The sequence below is a fragment of the Marmota marmota genome, unplaced genomic scaffold, assembly GCF_001458135.2.
Source record: "Marmota marmota marmota unplaced genomic scaffold, marMar, whole genome shotgun sequence".
In the NCBI taxonomy this organism is placed as follows: Eukaryota; Metazoa; Chordata; class Mammalia; order Rodentia; family Sciuridae; genus Marmota; species Marmota marmota.
In genome coordinates this window covers 27572783-27592511 of record NW_026000221.1, presented here as the reverse complement: position 1 = coordinate 27592511, position 19729 = coordinate 27572783, and the positions used below count along the sequence as shown (strand labels likewise).

The 19729-nt window shown below is 54.8% G+C and overlaps 1 protein-coding gene across 1 annotated transcript in view; it reads right to left on the bottom strand.

The window, feature by feature from the left end:
- The window catches only part of Znf423 (zinc finger protein 423), a 278391-nt gene extending 258986 nt beyond the window's left edge, over nucleotides 1-19405 (bottom strand). Inside the window, exons 1-2 of the mRNA XM_048792228.1 lie at nucleotides 19329-19405; nucleotides 2801-2860 (exon numbers count right to left, since the gene is read on the bottom strand). The gene's annotated coding sequence lies outside the window, so the exon portion shown is untranslated. The remainder of the gene's footprint in view (nucleotides 1-2800; nucleotides 2861-19328) is intronic.
- Nucleotides 19406-19729: the final 324 nt, after the last annotated feature.

Genomic DNA, 19729 nt, shown 5'->3' with positions numbered 1-19729 from the left:
CACCAGGGGACTGACCCACAGAGGCACCCCCCCCCCCCCCGCAGGGCCACACCTTCGGGTCCGTGACGCCAGCTGGCCCAGAAGTGAAGCCACCAGCTCTGGCTGCAGGAGAACTTGGGTCTGAGTCCCTGCTCCGTGGCTGTCTGGATGAGGACCCTGGACACAATACCAAACGCCTTCAAACCTCGTCATCTGCCAAACGGGGACGGCAACACTCAGTCTCCTTGCCAAAGGTGGCTGGGGAGGTTCTGTCCCCCACAATCTCCCTTGGCACCTGCCCCTACTCTCAGAGGTGGTCTAGGGACATTTTCTCAGCTTAATGAAAAGTATTAGACAAAAGCAGCCTCAACCCTGCCTTTGGCCCTGTCCCCCACCAGATGGCCACCCCTAAACCAACCCAGGGAGAAATGACCGAGCTGCTGCAGGGAAGAGCACCCTCCTCACACAGCCATCACGACCATCCCTCGGGACAGTGCTGGCTCCGTGGCTGGCACACGCTAAGTAGGCGCTCAATAAATGTGCCATTGCCCACGTCCAGAGCTGCCTCCCACACCGACTTCATTCTGCCACCCAGGACTTGGGCCATGGCACAGGCCCACGCTCAGGGACTCCAAGCTGACTTTTACAGCCCAAGTCCAACCCAACTGGGAAGCAAAATTCATCACATGCATGCACTATTAAAAAAAATCATCAGAAACAGGCCAACACCAATGAAACAAAGCGTGGCCTGGCTCTGGATTGCCCCCCGCCTGGGGCACTCTGCCATCCCTTTCTCCATCACTGAACAGACAATCCAAAGCTGCCTGGCACCACAGAGAGCCGTGGCTGCAGGGTGTCTGGGGGCTGGAAGGGACTCACAAGGAGCACATGTCCTCCTGCACATGCATGTGGGGCGTGCTTGGCTCTTGGCTGGAAACCCCAGATCCTGCAACTTCTGCTGCCCCCGGGCAACCCAGGAAGGCACGGAGGCTGGCCAACCTCCTGTGGAACTGCCAACCTGCAGACAGGCAGGCCCCCCAGGGGAACATCACCCTTTCCCCTGCAGACCAGGAAGTGCCTAGCTGGCTTAGGGATGCAGCCTGGGGCCCTGACTCCCTGCACAGGCTCACCGTCCACCTCAGCCACTGCCACAACCACCCTGGACCCCGCTGCTGCCCCACCACCCACACAGCGTCCAGCACCACCAGGAAAGCAGTCCGGAGGGGACCTTGTGTGGACCCAGCCCAAGTGTCTTCCTAGACCAGGGGCTCGGGGCACAGTGGGGATCCTCTCCGGAGGTCAGCACATACAGCACACCTCTATTGGGAGGCCTGAAACTGAGCCGGTTGCTGTACTCTTGCAGGGAGACAGGATGGAGGGCTACACAGCCCTCCCCCAGCCTCCTAACCTGCCCAGTGCTGACACCAAGACTGTTCAAACCCTCCCTAAAACCTGAGCACCCCCCACCACCATTCTAGCTTCAGATAAGGCCCCTCCTTTGTGGAGGGACCCCCCCTTACCAACGTCCAGGCCAACTGCAGACATGACAATGCAATGCCCACACCTGGATTAACCAGGACCAGCCTGAAGACCCTCCCAGCAGTACTCAGAATCTGCTAGGAAAAGCACTGGACCCAAAGTCCAGGGACCTGGGTTCAGGGCTGATTCTGCACTCCCTTCTACAGCATCAACTCCCAAATTTCAGTTATGTGTGAACCGTGCTCAGTTTTACTGACTCCCAATTATTACTATTACTTAAGACTTTCTTGTCAATTCCATTTTTTCACTTAAATGAATTTGGGATCATCGTAAATCACAGAAGCCTATAAAAAAATCACAAATTAGAAGTGTAACCATTAAGGTGTTAACCGTTCATACACCTGATATCTAAATCCACATTTTTGGAAATATCAACCCTGGGCAAATCTCTCTTCTTGTCTCAGTTTCCACAATTAGAAGAGAAGACAGCACTTAATGACTCTGGTAGGTCTCGTCAGACCTTCTACAAAACTGGTCGAGCATGCATCCAGAGCCAGCTGGTCGGGACCCCAGGACAGGCCTGGCCCAAGGCAGAGGAGGAGGACAGGAAAGAGAGCCTGGCACCTGCCAGACAGGGAGTCGGGGCCCCAGTGCCATGAGAGGTACTAGCTGGACACTGAGCCCTCCCACAGCCAGTTCCCATCTCCAGCTCCACGTAACTGTGAAGTTAACTTTGCAGTCGGAACATCCTCACGCATTTGCTCTTCTTACAACTGGGAAACTAAGCTTACAGGAGGAGAAAAGAGCTGATGGGGAAAACATAAGTCCCCCAAATGTCACATCACCCCAGCACCCCACAATGGTCATGCATCCCACAGATCTGAGCCTCCCCCAGCATCAGCTCAGGACGGCTGAGTCCCAAAATGGCACTGCAGTCCCTCCCAGGAAGGGAAATCCTGGAATTCTCGTCCAGACTGGAGTTTCAAAGTTCGATTCAAGTGGCTTTGATGCGATTAGACGGGAATGAACGTGTGGAGGCACCCCGAAGAGGGATCTGCCAGGCCTGGGCAGTGGGGAATCACCTCCCATCTGAACTGCGCCCACAAGAAGGAAACGCGACCCCTGGGAAACGAAGGGCATATTAGTCTCCGTATGTAATGGATTTTACTGACCATATGGAACTGATATAAAATCATGTTGCACGGGGTAGTCTGGACGAGAGACAGGAATGTGACATGAAAAATATCCCTCCATCACCAGCTGGGTGGCTTTCTGAGTTTCTAGAACAGCCCCCACCCCAACGAGACCCCCAGCAACTCCCCACCAGTCCCCGGGCACCTACCTGCTGCTGTCACGGAGGAATCCCAGGCCAGCGAGAAGTCCGAGGCCTCCCCCTCTTCAACTGCAAGAAAGAACAGAGGTGGGCTTGTGAGTCTGGAGGAGCCCAGACAGGCCACGGGGCTGGGGCACGGGGCACGGAGGTCCTTACAGAGTGTCCACGACCCAGGGACAGGGTGGTAAAGCCCACAAAGGGGCCAATGTTGGTTTCCCAGAGACGCAACAGGATCAGAATAAAACAGGGATGGCCAATGAGTGCGGGTCAGTTATGGTCCCCTCTCCCCACACCCCTGGGAGACGTCACCGATCCATCACAACACGGTCCGGAGCCACGTGCCACATCAGAATCTTTCCCCAGGGCTCCAGGCCAGCGATACCTACGCCAGCTCCCGCTCACCAGGGAGCCACTTGCCACTCATGGGAATCAAGCAAAGACTCAGAATGCTCCATGACGCTGCGGCATCCTCCCCTACCAAGTGCCACCTAGACGGCCACCGAGATACAAAGACTTTCTCAGAGGCCAGTCAAGGGCAGGGTACCAGCCCTCAAGCCCAGACACAGATCTCAGGACAGGCTGAGGCCAGCTCTCCCGTGGTCGACAGGTTTGAGCACTACAGCTCACGAGCTGGTGACATTAGAAGACAAATACCCCCCCCACACACACACACACACACACACACTCCACCCTGGGCTCTGCAGCGTGAGACTGAGCGGGGACGGGTGGCCCCCACCCCACAGCCCCGCACGCAACACCAGGTTGGTGGAGCCACCCACCAGAACACAGGAGAAACCCTATCCAGCATAATAACGCTCTTGTCCTGGAATGAGTCCCAGGCTGGGGCATGTAATAATATTAAAGCCGGGTTATAGACTTTGTAAATGGAACTTTGTTTAAGCCAAAAATGTGCACACACGGTATTTTTCAGATTTAACGGGCTCTGCAGCTCGACACATGTGCAGCCTGAAGCCACCACCAGCCTCTCCGCCCTCTGCACTGTGATGCTCACGCCTGCAGCACCTGGGTGAGAATGGGGGCCCGGCACTGCCTCCCACACCCACCCGTGCTCTCCACTCCCGAGATTCTCCAAGGTGAAGGGACACACCAGGGGCCTCACAGCTAGTGAGTGCCTGTGCAGCTTGGGCTCAAACCCCAGGCTGCCTGTCTCAAAAGTTGCTCCTGAAACCACTATAAACTAGGCAGGAAGGATACTGTCCAGCACCCTGCAACTCAGGCTGGAGAGCAGGAACCCCAGCCCTCCACAGCAAAGGCAGGCACTCAGCAAGCTGGTGGCCAACCATCAAGGGGAGGGGAGCGCACAGGCTGGCTGTGGGCAGAACCCAAATTCTGGCTCCAAGCAGAACGCTGCCCCTTCCCAGCTGTGCCACCCTGAGCCTATCAACCTCTGAGCTCTGGCTTCCCATCTCAAAAATGGACACGATACGCTGTCGGGAGGATTAAAACTGCATGGTGACCACACGGGCTAACTGACCCAGGAATGTCAGGGCTGTCATCTGCTGGGACACTGGCCCCAGCCCTCAGGTGGGCCTGGTGTGGGGACTCCAGCAGTCCTGAAGCCGGCTCCCCTTCAGCACCTACCATGGTCTTACTCCCTCTCCGAGCCTCGCAGAACCACAGTGTGTTTCCTTCAACCCTCAGAACTGCTCGAGCAACAGTAATCGTCCACGTCAGTGAGCACCAGGCCAAGGAATGCTCAGGAAATGTTCTTGCTTTTCCAAGTTTGCATCCTGAGAGTAGAAACTCCAAATCAGGACAATGAAATACAGAGACGATCTGGGCAGGGACCAAAGCTATTGTTTCACTTAGCCCACTGCAGCTGGGGTGGGTTTCTGCTACTCCGCTTTGTAAATAGGAATCAGAACCTCGTGTCGGACAAAAGTGAGATGATTCACCAAACGATGCTAACCAGAAAGGCCCAGAAACATGGCAGATAATGCTGGACGCAAGTCCTTCAGGAAAGGGGCACTCACCGCCACACCTGCAGACGAGTGCCTCCCCCCACCACACACACACACACACAGAGCACTTCTGCTAAGAGACCATTGCCCACGTGTAAGGTCACCCTGCTGCCATTTTGTTGAACACTTTCAACCTGGGCCCTTAGCATCACCAGTCAAGGTATTGTGACGTTAATGTATGACAGCTGCTCCCCTTTTGTCCTCTGTATACCCCGCATCAGGACAAACAGCCCCCACACCCAGGCCCACTCCAGCGATGAAGAAATCTGACCTCAGGAGTCACTGAACTTGAGAAGGTCCTGAAGATGCCCAGCCCCTCCCTTGAGGAGACCAGGCCTCAGTCATAATGAGAAAAAGAATAAGAGAACGTCCCCCCCCCCCATCCTGGAGCCCTCTGGGGACATCAAGGGTCTGTTCAGGGGTCCAGGACCCCCAGAGAGTCTGCAGAGACAGGAAGATGAGGAGAGCAACCGAAAGCCTAGGGGCTGTAGAGACCTCACGACAGGCTTCCTGGACCCCTCCTGGCAAGTGGCTGTAGTGCACAACACAGATCCCATGGGCGTCCCTGCACAGTCACGGCCTGAGACCCACCCACGGCCTGTGACCCACCCACCCTGAGCCTGGGCATGGGCACATTTCCCCACATGTGCCGCCGTCCACCCCACTCAGACACCAGCCTGGATCCACATTCTGATTTCTGAAGATAAGACATGGACACACCGTCCTTCATACACTGTTGATAAGAAAAAGAAAGCGCCAGCCCCCCCACAAGGCCTGTGCTACCCAACACCGTGCGAGTGACGAGATTTTCCTGCCCCAGCAGGACTCTGCTGCCCAGGCTGGGTCTTCAACCAAGATGCAACCAGCAACACAGCAGCACAGAGAAAGAGGCCGCACCTGCATCAGGAGCCGGGGGCTTGCTAGAGTGGCCTGAGCCCACACTGTGGCAGTGGGCACTCTTTGGGGAGCCCGGGTGCAAGCCCCCAAAATCCCTCATATGGAACTCCACTGCAGTAGCACAATGAACCCTGAAGGCTGAGCACCTGCGAGACAGCACAGGATCAGCCTGCACGGCACACCAACGGGGATGCCCACCAGCCTGGGCACGTTCTGGAAATTTCCTCAGAGTCTACCTCAAACTCTTTAATTCATGAGATTGGGCGGCCCTGAGACCAGAGGCACACTCCCACCCTGTGCATGACGGGCATTTGTGGGGAGGGACGGGTGAGCACAAGGCAGATGCATACAGGGAGGGAGGTGGGTGCATAGAGGGAGGCGGTCATCGTGTGAACAGAAGCTGGTGGCCAGGGGAGTGTGTCCCTATCAGATGCTGCACAGAGTGCTGAGGGACAAGGAGGATATGCAAAGCAGGTGTGTGCACACGGAAGCAAAACCCTGTACACAGGGAGGGTCCCTGGGAGCAGTGTGAATGCATGGGGTGGGGGCACAGCAGGGGCTGACCCACAGTGGAGCTCCAGCCCCAGAGTTGTCATGAGCTCAAGACCCCTCTGAGCCACTCTGTCCCACATTTTTTGTGACATTTGCAAAAGTAAGATCCGCTACCTATTTAAGACACTGTCTTTCTACCCCTCAAATCTCTTCCACCCCACCTTCCTAGTCACCTTGTTGGTCACCTTGGGGTGACCATGGCGTTTGGCATGGTCTCAAAGGGACCCAGCTCAGCTGCTGGTCTCACAAAGCAGCTCCCTTCTGGGGCCAGCTGTAGAGTTCAGGTACCTGCTGCCCAAGTGAGTACGTGCGAATATGCCCACTGGTGAGGGCATAGGAGCTTGCAGGATGCAGAACGCTTGGACTTGTCCTTGGTCACACAGCCAGGCAGCAGCTGCCTCCTGGCCCTGATTACAGGCCTGAGCTCTGTCCCAGCTCCCTGCCTCAACCTCCACAGCCTCACACCGGCTCGGCCTCCAAAAGCATTTCCCTGGCTCTTACCCGCCTCCATCGCCCACCCAGCACCCAGCTCCATGCAAACACTTCAACAGGCACTCAACAAGCATTTCAATAAAGAAGCCAACATGACCCCGGGGGACAGAGAGCCCGCCAGGAGCTGAGTGTGGTCTGAACCAGATCACAGGTGACCCAGCCACAGACACACAACTGTCCCCTGCACACCACTATGGCCCCACCCCCTGGCCCCGTGGCCATGCAGAGCCCTGGAGCAGAGGGCAGTGTACTCCAATCCAGCCCCACTGGGAGGCCCATGTCCACCCTGACTTCAAGAATAAGCCACTCAGGTCTGGGGTCAGGTGGACGCTAACACGATGGGTTCTGGGGTGGAGCTGGCGGGGTTCACATCCACACCATGAGCCTCTCCAGCACCTCATCAAGGAGGGAGCGCGGCCAAGCAGGAGCCTCCCCCCCCCTAGACCCCACCTAGCAGGGCCTGGGGCGGTCACACCTGCAGGGCCCCTGCTGGAGGGTGTCAAAGCAGGCGGGACCTGGGTTGTCAGAGGTAGCACAGCTCAGGGGACAAGCTCTGAGGCGGACAGAGAGAGGAGGCGAGTGGGGGAGAGATAGAGAGGAAAGTGCTGGTCCAAGGGCCCAAGCAGGTCTCCGGCAGGGCCAGGGCAGGGTCCAGAAGCCCCTCCAGGCTCCACGCCAGGGTCCGCTGCTTGGCCCCAGCCCTGGCTGTCCACTTTGATGAATATGCACATGGGCATTTTCTGGGTATAGGAACCTGGGGCTTTCTGGCCTCAGGCTCCCAGGAGGCACCTTACCCAGCGGAGGTGGTGAGGCAGGTGATGGCACGGGACTACCTCCCCTCGTTCACTACGCCAGCCAAGGACAGCGGAGGGGGCACTGAGAGCCCAGACCTCATTGTCAGGCAAGAGCATCCTGACTCAGTACCAAGCAAACTCAAGGACTGGAAAGGACAGACGGGGCTGAGGTGTAGCTCAGTGGCAGAGTGTCTGCTGAGCGGGTGCGAAGCCTTGGGTTCCATCGCCAGCTCCAAAAGGGGAAACACACACACACACACACACACACAGAGCCGGGAGGCCTGTCATGTATGGCTGTGCAGGTTGCACACTGCAGAAAGCAAAGGTGGTGATAGGGAACAGAAAGTTAACCCAGGCAGTGAGTCCTGGTGCAGGGCTGTGAATGCCCAGAGAAACAGCAACCTACTCCTCTGCACTGCTAAAGGCATAACCAACATTTTCGCCAACTTGCACAAAGGTGCTGGAAAGCACAGCCTGACCCAAGACCATCTCTGGCATCATGCTTCTGGGCAGAACAGCCGTGGCCAAGTGCAAACCAACCCAATTGCCTGATGCATATTGTCCAGGCTCCTCTTGGGTGGGAAGAGGTTCTGGGGTGGGGCTGGGGGCAGTGACCACACGGCAGAGCAAAATCTCTCTAGACCCACCACCACCCAAGACCCCAACCAGTACTCCCAGCACCAAGCTGAACCCCCAGAGAAGCCAGGAAATCAGGACAGAGTCCCATCAAAACCCCTTTCCCTAATGCTCATGATTTGCCCTGACAATTTGCTAAAAAGAGAACTAATAATTAAACCACGCAGGTAAGCCCACCTGCATGCTCCTTCACAGGCGCAGGTGTGAGCTGAGCGGCAGTCCAGGCCCCTCCCACGGGTTTCTTGGCCCATGACCCCCCACCCTTGGCGCCTCAAAATGAGGATGCTGGTATTTATAGAAATCCATTTCTTAGGTAATATGACTTCTCTCCATCCTCCTGCCTGACCACATGCTTTTAAAAACATAGATTTAAGAGCTGGGAATGCAGCTTAGTGGTAGAGCACTTGCCCAGCATGTTCAAGGCCCCGATTTCAAGCCCCAGATCCACAATAAAGTAATAGATCCATAAATAAATTTAAGTTGGGTGCTGTGGCCCATGCCTATGATCCCAGTGACAAGGAAGGCTGAGGCAGGAGGATCACAAGTTCAAGGCCAGCCTTGGCAAGTTAGCAAGATTCTGTCTCAAAATGAAAAATGCAAAAGGGTTCGAGATGTAGCTCAGAGGTAGAGTACTCCTAGGTTCAATCCCTAGTTCTGCAAAATAATAATAAGAAGAAGAAATTTGTGAAATAAAAATGTTTTCAAAAGCAGTAGATGGAGGCCAGGCGTGGTGGCACACGCCTATAATCCCAGAGGCTCGGGAGGCTGAGGCAGGAGGATCGCGAGTTCAAAGCCAGCCTCAGCAAAAGCGAGGCGCTAAGCAACTCAGGGAGACCCTGTCTCTAATAAAATACAAAATAGGGCTGGGGATGGGGCTCAGCGTTTGAGCGCCCCTGAGTTCAATCCCTGGTACCACCCACCCAAAAAACAAAAAGCAGTAGATTGCAAGGATGAGGCAGGACCGTCCCATAGACCCACCGAGATGGTAAACGGTTGCCAGATCTGCACAAAATTTCTAACAGATTTTTGCAGGGAATTTGGACAGTTCTTGGCTTTCCCCTTAAATGCAGACTGTAGAACCAACACCCATGACGGTCCACACTGCTGGAAATGGTTCACAAACTGCCTCCCTGGCCAACCCCAGGCAGAGGGCCCTAAGCCCAGATCTCCCTGGGCCACTGCTTCCCTTCCTCTCCTTCTCTGCTCTGGGTAACACGGGTGGGATGGGGTGGGGGAGCAGGAAGACACCCAGCAGGAGTCCCCGAATTCCAAAAAAGAAGTTGGTCCCTACCCACAGGACAAGTGGCTTTTCCAGAAGTCACCTGGCAGAGCTCACCTAGCTGCCCAGGTGAGCTAGGTCAGAGATTTGGAAAGCAGCTATCAGGGCAGGGCTCAGGCAGTGGACCCTGGAACAGCGGCACCAGGAGCAGCCCCAGCCGCACCATGACAGGCCAAGGCCGCAGCCTTCCAGCCTCCACATCCGTGCTGAACGTGTGGAGGCTATTTTATTTTTCTTGTCATTATTCCCTAAACAACACATTACAACTATTTACATAGCATTTACATTGTATTAGGCATTTTAAGTCATCTGGAGAGGACTTAGAGGATACAGGAGGATGGGTGCAAGTTATGTGCATCTGCAGAATTTTGATGGGGGGGTGGGGCTGAACCCAATCCCCCTGGGACCACTGGACTTGATCCCCTCTGACCTTCAGTCTCCTCTATAAAATGGGGATAACAGTGGCCCCAACCTCACAGGCCTGGGGAGAGGACTAAATGAGATGCTACTCCTGAAGCGCTCCACTGAAGGTGGCCGAGCAATCGATGGGAGCTCAAGTTACAGCTTCCCCCGCTGCCCCCAGGGTCCTGGCTGGCTGCTGAGGTTTCACTCTGCCTGGAAAGATAGAAGGGCTGAGTTTTGAACAGTGAGATCAGGTTTCCCACTGAGATTCACCCCACCCCAAGCACAAGGACTGGTAGAGGAGGGATCCTTCAGCCTCACAGCCTTCCGGTCCCCGCCAAGGTGCAGGGACAGAGCCATTGGGAGTTCACAGCCCAAGGGACCAGTTTCTGAGGCAGCTCACATCCTTCTCACCCCCATCAACATCAGCACCCCGAACCCTCTAAACACATCCCAAAAGAAAAGGACGAGAAGAGAGAGCGGGTGCCAGTCCCAGCAAAACCTCGTCGAGAGCCACTCTGCAAAATGTGATTCCTCCCCACCACTCTCCCTAGTAAGAGATGACACTGATCACCTGTGAAACAGGCAGTGAGTGTGGAAGACCACGAGTCTTCTACAAGGGCTAGAGGAGGGGTTTCTTTTTCACTAGAGCAGGGACAGTGTGCAGAAGGCAGACCTGCCCCTGACTCCGGCCTGCACCTCTGAAGGCTGTGCCAACCCGCCGACACCGCTCCTCACTGGCTGGAGACACAACTTCAGAAAGTTCCCAGACTGGGTTAAAATTAAAACCTACCGGGTTTCCTCTGCCTTTTTTTAAATTTTTGGCCCAGAACTAGGGATTAGACCAGGGGTGCTCTACCCCAGAGCTACATCCCCAGTGTAGAGATACTGTACCTCACTAAGTTGCCCAAACTGGCCTCAAACATGGAATCCTCCCGCCTGGGCCTCCTGGGTCGCTAGGATCATGGGCGTGCGCCACCGCGGCCGGCAGTTTTTCCTCTCTGGATCCACAGAACTTCCTTTCCCATCCCTTCAAGCGCCTGGGCATGGCGCGCGCACACACACCTCCACCAGAGCTTGGGGGTGTGACCAACACAGCAGGAAGAGGCAACCTTCCTGCCACCAGAGTGGTGCCCAGCACCCTGCGGGCATCCCAACCACCTGCTCCCACGTCATCCTCCCAGCCCACGGCGAGGGAGTCCTTAGATCTTCCTGGTGAGGAAGCAAAGCCCCAGGGAGCCGTGGAATGTCCAGAAGCCCCCAGCCAGCCCAGGTGTCCCGTGCACGGCTCAGCTCACAGGCCAAGGGGGTCAAGGAGGAAGGGAGGGGGCTCTCCCCTCCCCCGCCCCACCCAGCCCAGCCAGGGAGCAGGAAACGCCCAGGAGACGGAGGGTCACACATAAGTGGAAACCGGCATTGGAGAAGGGGAGAGGCCACCACAGCTGGCACAGGCCAGGTGCCTGAGGGTTTCTGTTATTTCTGTTCTTTTGGGGGGGGTTACTTGTGCCTAAGTTTCAAGAATTACAACACAGCTCTGTGGGAAGAGGAGCCCGGCCTGGGGAACACTGTTGGCGTCACCTCCCAGCCGGCCCCTGGTGCTGGTCCCCAGGGCGAGGGGAGAACGGCCAGCACGGCTGGGACCCTCACGTCCTTCCAACACCTCGCCCTGAGCTTTCCCAGATGTGACCTTGGCTGTGCCACACAGGGCTTTGGAGGCCACTTCACCGAAGGGGGAACAGAGTGTCAAAGAAGAGAAATGGTTCCCTGGAGACTCCAAAGAGCAGACCTAGAACCCGGGTGCCCCTAGACCTCGCTCCCCACCACAGGAGCAGCCTCAGGGAGCACTAGGGGGGACCTGGGGGGGACCTGGGGGCCTTTACCTGCCCACGCAGTGCTTCTCAGCCTGGGGGCCCCAGGACAGCAGGACAGCGTCACCTGGGAGCTGGTGATCTCGGGCCCCATCCCAGACACACCTGGGGCAGGACCAGGAATCTGTATTTTTCCTGTAGGTGGGATTCTGATACTAGACTTCGAGAACCACTGAATAAAATAAAGATATAAAGGTCTTTTGTTTGTTTGTTTTTGGGGGGTTTTTTGGTACTGGGGATTGAACCCAGGGACACTTAACCACTGAGCCATATCCCCTGTGCTTTTTTATATTTTATTTAGAAACAGTGTCTCGCTGAGTTGCTTAGGGCCTCGCTAAGTTGCTGAGGCTGGCTTTGAACTTGCGATCCTCCTGCCTCAGCCTCCTGAGCCTCTGGGATCACAGGTGCGCACCGGCCCCCACCTAAAGCCAGGATTTTTTGTCGTTGCTGTTGTTCTTTTCAGTTCTACGTGACAGTAGAATGCATTTTGACATCTCATGCCTACATGGAGTGTAGCTGCCCATTCTTGAGGCTGTACATGATGCGGAGTTACACTGGTCGTGTATTCACATATGAACACAGGAAAGTCATGTCCGATTAACTCTCCTGTCTTTCCCATTTCCATAGGGCCAGGATTCTTTCTTTATTTTTTTATTTTTTTAGTTGTCGATGGATCTTTATTTTATTTATTCAATTGTGGTGCTGAGACTCGAACCCAGGGCCTCACACATGCTAGGCAAGTGCTCTACCACTCAGCCAGCACCCCAGCCCCAGGGCCAAGAGTCTCGACACCTGGGTTTCACCTCTGCAGGAGCAGAAGCTCCAGTTACAAGTCAAGCAGTCAGTGGGCCCCAGACTGGACGCTCGCTGGCTCTCACTCGCCCCTCCCCTTGTGATCCAAGTTGACAGAAGATGCCTTTACATGCCTCTGCACCAGCAGCTCCAGGACTGGAGTCCCATCTTTTGGGTGTCCTCAAGCACACAGACTCCTGGGGTGATGTGGAAAGCCATGGGAGACAGTGGTGTGCTGGTAACAGGTGGCTCACGAGGAGGGGAAGGGCTCGGGCTTGCAACGGCTGCCAATACCCAGGGTGTAAAGGCTGCACCACGGCCCGCGTCCAGCTACCACACCAGGCGCTGAGAAAAGATGTGTGCAACCAGCCCAGCACAGGACAAAGGAACAGGGAGGGGGAGGAACAGGGAGGGAAGGGGCAGCGGGCTGCAGGGATGGGAGCCCGCCCGGGACCTCCCTTCTCACAGTCCCTCCCAGCTCCCCACTCTCCCAATCACCTGCCTGGCCCAGGCTTTGTCTGAGTGTCCTGGGGCTGTTACAAGCAGAATTCACTCAGTCTTGCCTTTTTTCTTACTGTTTCCTAGAATGTGCATCATTTTTTTTTCTTTTTATAAGTTTCTGGTATACGTGATCCCTTCCATTGGTGTGGAAAATTAGGGAAGCCGGGCGCAGTGGCGTATGCCTGAAATCCCAGGGGCTCATGCCTGAAATCCCAGGGGCTCGGGAGGCTGAGGCAGGAGGATCGTGAGTTCAAAGCCAGCCTCAGCAAAAGTGAGGCACTAAGCATCTCAGTGAGCCCCTGTCTCTAAATAAAATACAGAATAGGGCTGGGGATGGGACTCAGTGGTCGCGCACCCCTGAGTTCAATCCCTGATACCAAGAAAAGAAAACAAGGGAGATACTTAGTGAGTTGAAATTAAGAAACTAGAAGAACAACTTTCTCCCTGTGTAAAGGACTTGCAACTTTCCCGAGGTTGTAAGCATACTTATAGCTAAGGAACACATCCTGTTCTGAAACCTGAGTCAGCAACCAACAGTAAACATATTTTTCCGACAAAATCACAGATTGATACATCATCATTAATGATGCTCCTGGTCTCCCCAGTGGAGGCTCTGGGACTAATTTAACCTGCTGCTGGATACCTGGGTGACTCTCAGCTGTTCCTGACTATAAGAGCAACCACAGAGGGGCTGGGATGCTGGCTCAGCGGTAGAGCGCTCACCTAGCACATGCAAGGCCCTGGGTTCGATCCTCAGCACCAAATAAAAATAAAGATATTGTGATCAACTACAACTAAAAGACAAATATTTTAAAAAAGAGCATCCACAGAGCAGCCTGTGTCCACATACACCCTACATGGCCACCAGCTTGTTCAATAGTTTTTCTTAGGATTCGTTCCTAGAAGCAGGATTTCTAGAACAAAGAATATGCCCATATTTAAGCTTTTGGGATGTACAGTCGATGTGTATTTCACTCTTCCTCCTTTAATAATCATTGAGCAAGATGGGCACAGTGGCACATGCCTATAATCCCAGCAAAGCAGGCGGCTGAGGCAGGAGGATCTCAAGTTCAAGCAAGACCAAGACCCTGGCTCAAAATTAAAATTTTTTGAAAAAAGGGGCCTGGGGAGGTGGCTTAGTGGTAGAGTACTTACTGGTTCTACCTCCTGGACCAACCGCCCCCACCCCAAAACAAAAGCACTAAAGCCCTGCAGACCTCTAGTCAGCACTGTCTAGAGAACTGGGCTCTGACTTGAGCTCTGACCTTTGACTGCTGGACTAGTGTCATCCAGAGGGACAACAGAAGTTTAAGTGAGTGAGGGAATGAACCATGGTCAGATGGAGGAGACCAGGTGAAGACCAGACTCAGAATAACACCCAGGCAAGGAGAAGCGTCAAGCAGCCTTCGTGGAGAAATGAAAGTCAGGGTGGACAGCTGATGGAAGGGGGGCCCTGGGCAGCAGGGACCACCTGCCACCCACAGCCCACAGCCCAGGGCCAGAGGTGAGCCCTTCTGTCCACAATCATGGCCCCAGAGAAGGCTGGGGTATGGAGAACCAGCCCAGGGAGAGGATGAGTTTCTACTTGAGCCACAGTTAAAATTCTGAATTCCTTTTACCCTAACTTGAAGATCCCATCTTAGGAAGAATGACAATTGTGGACAAAAACCTTCAAAGTCTGTGGGTCTCTCTCTCTTTTTTTTTTCATTTACTTCATATTTGTTTATTTATTGACATTCTTATATATGACACTGGAATGCATTACCATTCTTATTATATAGAGAGAACACATTTTTTTTCATCTCTGGATGTATACATAGAATATTCGCACCAACTCATGTCTTCACACATGTACTTTAGATAATGATGTCCATCACATTCCTCCATCATTGCTAACCCTCTGCCCCCTCCCACCCCTCTGTCCTATCTAGAGTTCGTCTACTCCTCCCATGCTCCCCTTCCCTACCCCACTATGAATCAGCCTCCTTATATCAGAGAAAACGTTCGCCATTTGGTTTTGGGGGGATTGGCTGACTTCACTTAGCATTATCTTTTCTAACTGCATCCATTTACCTGCAGATGCCATGATTTTATTCTTTTTTATTGCTGAGTAATATTCCATTGTGTATAAATGCCACATTTTTTAATCCATTCATCCACTGAAGGGCATCTAGGTTGGTTCCACAGTTTAGCTATTGTGAATCGTGCTGCTATAAACATTGATGTGGCTCTGTCCCTGTAGTATGCTGTTTTTAAGTCCTTTGGGTATAGTCCAAGGAAAGAAATAGCTGGGTCAAATGGTGGTTCCACTCTCAGTTTTCCAAGGAATCGCCATACTGCTTTCCATATTGGCTGCACCAATTTGCAGTCCCACCAGCGGTGTATGAGTGCGCCTTTTTCCTGAGGGTCTCTTTTTTAATGAAAGCAAACATTTCCTTGCTTAAAGATGAAAGTTCAGAAAAACCCAGCCAAGCAGAATTTGGCTAAGACAAGAAACAGAAGTGAAGGTAAATCGGAAGCAGCTCCACCTGGCCTGGTCTAGCACCATCTCCAATTCTGCTTGGGGGAAAACCTGGACACAGGCAGGGCCTCGAGCTCCTCACTGAGTCCCCAGGGTCCACAGGTACAAAACCACCCTGCTCCCTGGTTGAATCACTGTCCAGAGTTTTAGTTCACCTCCTTCCAGAAACTCTCCCTGACCACTGTGGCCCTGAACTCAAGTTAGTCCTCATTTGCAGAGGGTGTGGTTAAAGCAAGATGCCTTAGGAACAAATCCCAATCCACCATAGCTTGCTGTGTGACCTGGACAAAGTAGGTAACCTCTCTGTTCATAGCAAACTCTCTGTTCAGAGCTTCAAGGTAGCTCTGAGGATCAAAGAGATGGTGTTTATAAAGTGCGTGATTCAGCCAGGTGCAGTGGCACACGCCCGTAATCCTAGTGGCTCGGGAGCCTGAGGCAAGAGGGGCATCTCGAGTTCAAGGTCAGACTCGGCAACATAGTGAGGCCCCATCTTGAAATAAAAAATATTCTGGAGCCAGCACAGCGCACACGCCTGTATTCCCAGTGGCTTAGGAGGCTAAGGCAGGAGAATTGCTAGTGAGTTCAAAGCCAGCCTCAGCAACTCAGTGAGACATTAAGCAACTTAGCAAGACCCTGTCTTGAGATAAAACATTTTAAAAGCGCTGGGGATGTGGCTCAGGGGTAGAAGCACTCCCAGGTCCAATCCCCCAGGATCAAAAAACAAAATAACATCCAAGTACACAAGCACACAGTTCAGAGTCTGCTTTAGTCAGATTTTTTGCTCTTGTGACTGAAGAATCTGAGCAGAACAATTTTAGGAGGAAAGGTTTATTTCGGGGCTCATAGTTTCAGAGGCCTCAGTCCAGGGACGGCAGGCTCCATTCCTCGGGGCTCGAGGTGAGGCTGGACATCATGGGTGGAGAGTATGGCCGAGGGAAGCGGCTCGCATGAGGATCAGGAAGCAGAGACACTCCACTCTCCAGATACAAAATATACAGCCCATGGCCGTGTCCCCAACGGATGGCTTCCTCCAGCCACACCCACCCGCCTCCGGTCACCACCCAGTTAATCCCATCAGGGACTGATTCACTGATCAGGTTAGGGCCATAAATGGATCTTTTCTCCCCTGAACCTTCTTGCCTTGTCTCACACGTGAACTTTTGGGGGACAACTCACATCCAAACCATAACAGAGCCCCATACCTAGGAGCATGGCAGAAACCCCACAGCCCCAACTCTACCCCACACAGCCCCCAACCCTGCCTCCCTTTGGAGAGAAATCTCCACATCCCCTCCTTTCGGCCTTCGGTACCTGGCACAAGTTCACTCATCAGAGACGCTGTTGACAGCACCCACTGCCTCTGGTGGGCTCCCTCACATGACACGTTCACGCCTAATTCTCCCTATGGCCCTACGGAAGTGGGGACCCATTTTGCAGCTGGGAAAACCTGAAGCTAAATGAATTTGGGTACGTGAGCCAAACCAGATGAGCAACAGGCGGAGGGGCCCGGGTTGGAAGTGGGGTCTGCACAGCTCGCGAGCTCACATGAACACACACAGCCCCCGCCTCTCTTGGCCAGTGTGGAACAGACAGGGATGGACTGGCCCAGCTTCCCAGGCTGTTTGGACCTCTCAGAAGAGCAGAAATTGATTGGGAAGGTAGTGGTTGAAAGGATCCCTCTAAATCCTGCAGCGGTTACTCTGTAGAGGTCAGTCTTGGAGACGCCGGCCTACGTCAATCTCACAAACTCTTCTCTTCCTTGCTGTGTGACCCTGAGCAATAACCCCACCTCTCTGAGTCTTGATTTCCACAGGTTTAAAGTGAGGATGATAAGATTCCTATTCATTTTAGAGGCAAAGTGAAATGACCCAGGTAAAGAGCTTGGCTTAGTGTCTTGCCTAGAGTGGGCCACACCTAATAGGATCATTGTCTCTGAGTCCCCAGCAAGTCCATTCAGGGTTTCCTGAAAATTCCCTTTCTGGGGAACTGCCTGCCTGGGCCTTAACGCAGAGGGCCCCAGGCCTCCCAGGCTGCCCTCCTGTCTAATCCCGGCTCTCCCTGAACGCCGTCCCCACGTTCATATACAGGTTTCATTTCATACAGTCATCCCTGCACGGTCTCGTTAACCAGGAACGTGTGCATATAAATGTGGATTTATGACAGGGTCTGGCTCCGCATCCTGTTTTGGTGGCAACGCGGAGTTCTGGCCCACCAGCTGTCCGACGCTGATGAAAGGGGACCCGGTGGAGGGACCACAGCCGTGCATGGAGGGGCCACACCCACAGCCCACAGGAAGAGCTGGACAGAAGTGGGGATCGAGCGGGAGGAGCCCAAAGCTGGGCACCTGGGCCCCGGGGTGCAGGCGGTGGGGTCTCAGGGCAGAGGGACCAGCACCCACCCGCATCGCTTTGCTGTTTGGGGCAGAAAGAAAGAAGAGGGAAAGAGCAGAGACCCACACTCTCTTGCCTTTTTTCCACTTTCGTTTGAAGAAAGGCACCATGAAGTAGAGACTCCTTCACGACCCCTTCCCCTCGTCCTCCGCTGACACACCGCCCGGCTGCGGTGATGGTGGCTGGTCCCAAACACCAGCAAGGAGGAAACTGAGCCTCTTGCTGGAAGCGAATGTGTGTGCGTGTGCAAGCACACACGCAGGGCTGCTGAGAGTGTGGACACCTCTCTCTCTCTCCCCCCCCCCTTTCTTCTTTTCTTTTTGCTCCTCTCCCCTATCCTGTGTGTGTTTTAAAAACTGCAGAACATAAAATGCCCCACTTAGCACCCTGTGCTACCCACACTCAGGCCCTTCCCTCCTCACCTCCTTCCCACACAAGGCTCCACGGCTTCCACGGGACTGAGCCCCCAGACGTTCGCAATCCCACGTGGAGGTCCCAGGGGAGAGGGTGGCCAGATGCTGTGGGGCTTAGGAGTTAGTACTTTTAACAAGTCTGATTAGAGTGGGGCGTTTCACTGGCACAGGTGCGTCCCCCCCCTTGGCCCCATGGCCCACCCACCGTGGTGAGCGGCCGTGGGCAGGCCTCGGGGCCGGGCGTCTCCACCTGGCAGCTGCCCCCACCAAATCAGGACCCCCTGGCCCAAACGTGCGCGCGGCACTGCCAAAACACCCTGCGGGCCGTGGCCACACGAGATGACCGCCACGGGGCCTACCCGGCACACACTCCTGAGCAGTGACTGGGCCTCCCAGTGTCCCCAGCCCAGGGCGGGCAGGAACATCCCAGGAACAGCCTGCCCCAGACTCCACCCGAGTCCGCGCCCCTGCTCTGGAGCCCCCAGGGGCTCTCGGCCCCACGCCCCGGTCCCTGGCTCCTGGTCTCCCAGCGGCCCTCTGAGCTGTGAGCCTCACTTGGTGGGCGGCTAGAAATCTTCCTAATAACTCTCCGCACAAACATAGCAAGTAGCATGTTCCTAATAGGAAATAAACATGCAAGTACAAAGGGAAAAAAAATGAATTCCCCTGTCAACCACCGGAGTCACTACAGGCCTCGGGTGGAAATGTCACCTTTGGGGGAACTCTGGGCACGGGAAGTAACTGGGCAGCTCTGATAAATAACCAAACGGGGAGGGAGGCTGCGCCCTCTTCGCTTCCTCCCAACAAAGAGCACCTATCAGTTGTCCTATATGGGGCTCCGGGAAGCCATCCAGCCCATTGAAGTTCAGGGAGAGCCAGTGTCACGAGCCAAGGACAGGGCTGGGCAGAGAACGGAGGGGGGAGGGGACAGGCTGGCAGGAGGCCAGGTGCCCCCCGATGGCTGGCCCACCTACCACAGCCCGCGGGGCCGCTCCCTGCGCCGGGCCCAGGTGCTCACCTCATCCGCCTGGCCAGTTTCCTAAGTGGCGCTTCCAGCCCCGGGCTGGGCCAGGGAGCCTCAGGAAGGCTCAGAGGAAACGCAGCCACAAGGCCAGGCCTCAGGAAGGGCCAGGGCCGGGAGCAACGCAGCTGAACTGAAGCCTGCGGCCCCCGCGGCCCCCGGGTTGGCGCAGGGCCCTGCAAAGAGGCATGTCCCCGGGCAGGGGGTACATGGAGCCCTTCCTGCCCCCAGCCACATCTGTCTCATCCCGCAGCCCTGGAAGGCCCAGCGCTTGCCAGATGTGGGCCGCCCACGGGGACCGAGTTCATTTTCCCCGCGTCCTGTGATAATACTTTGGCCGTGTTTATTTAACTTTCTGCTTCGGATGGCGGAGAGATGGGCCAGGAAAATCAGTTTGG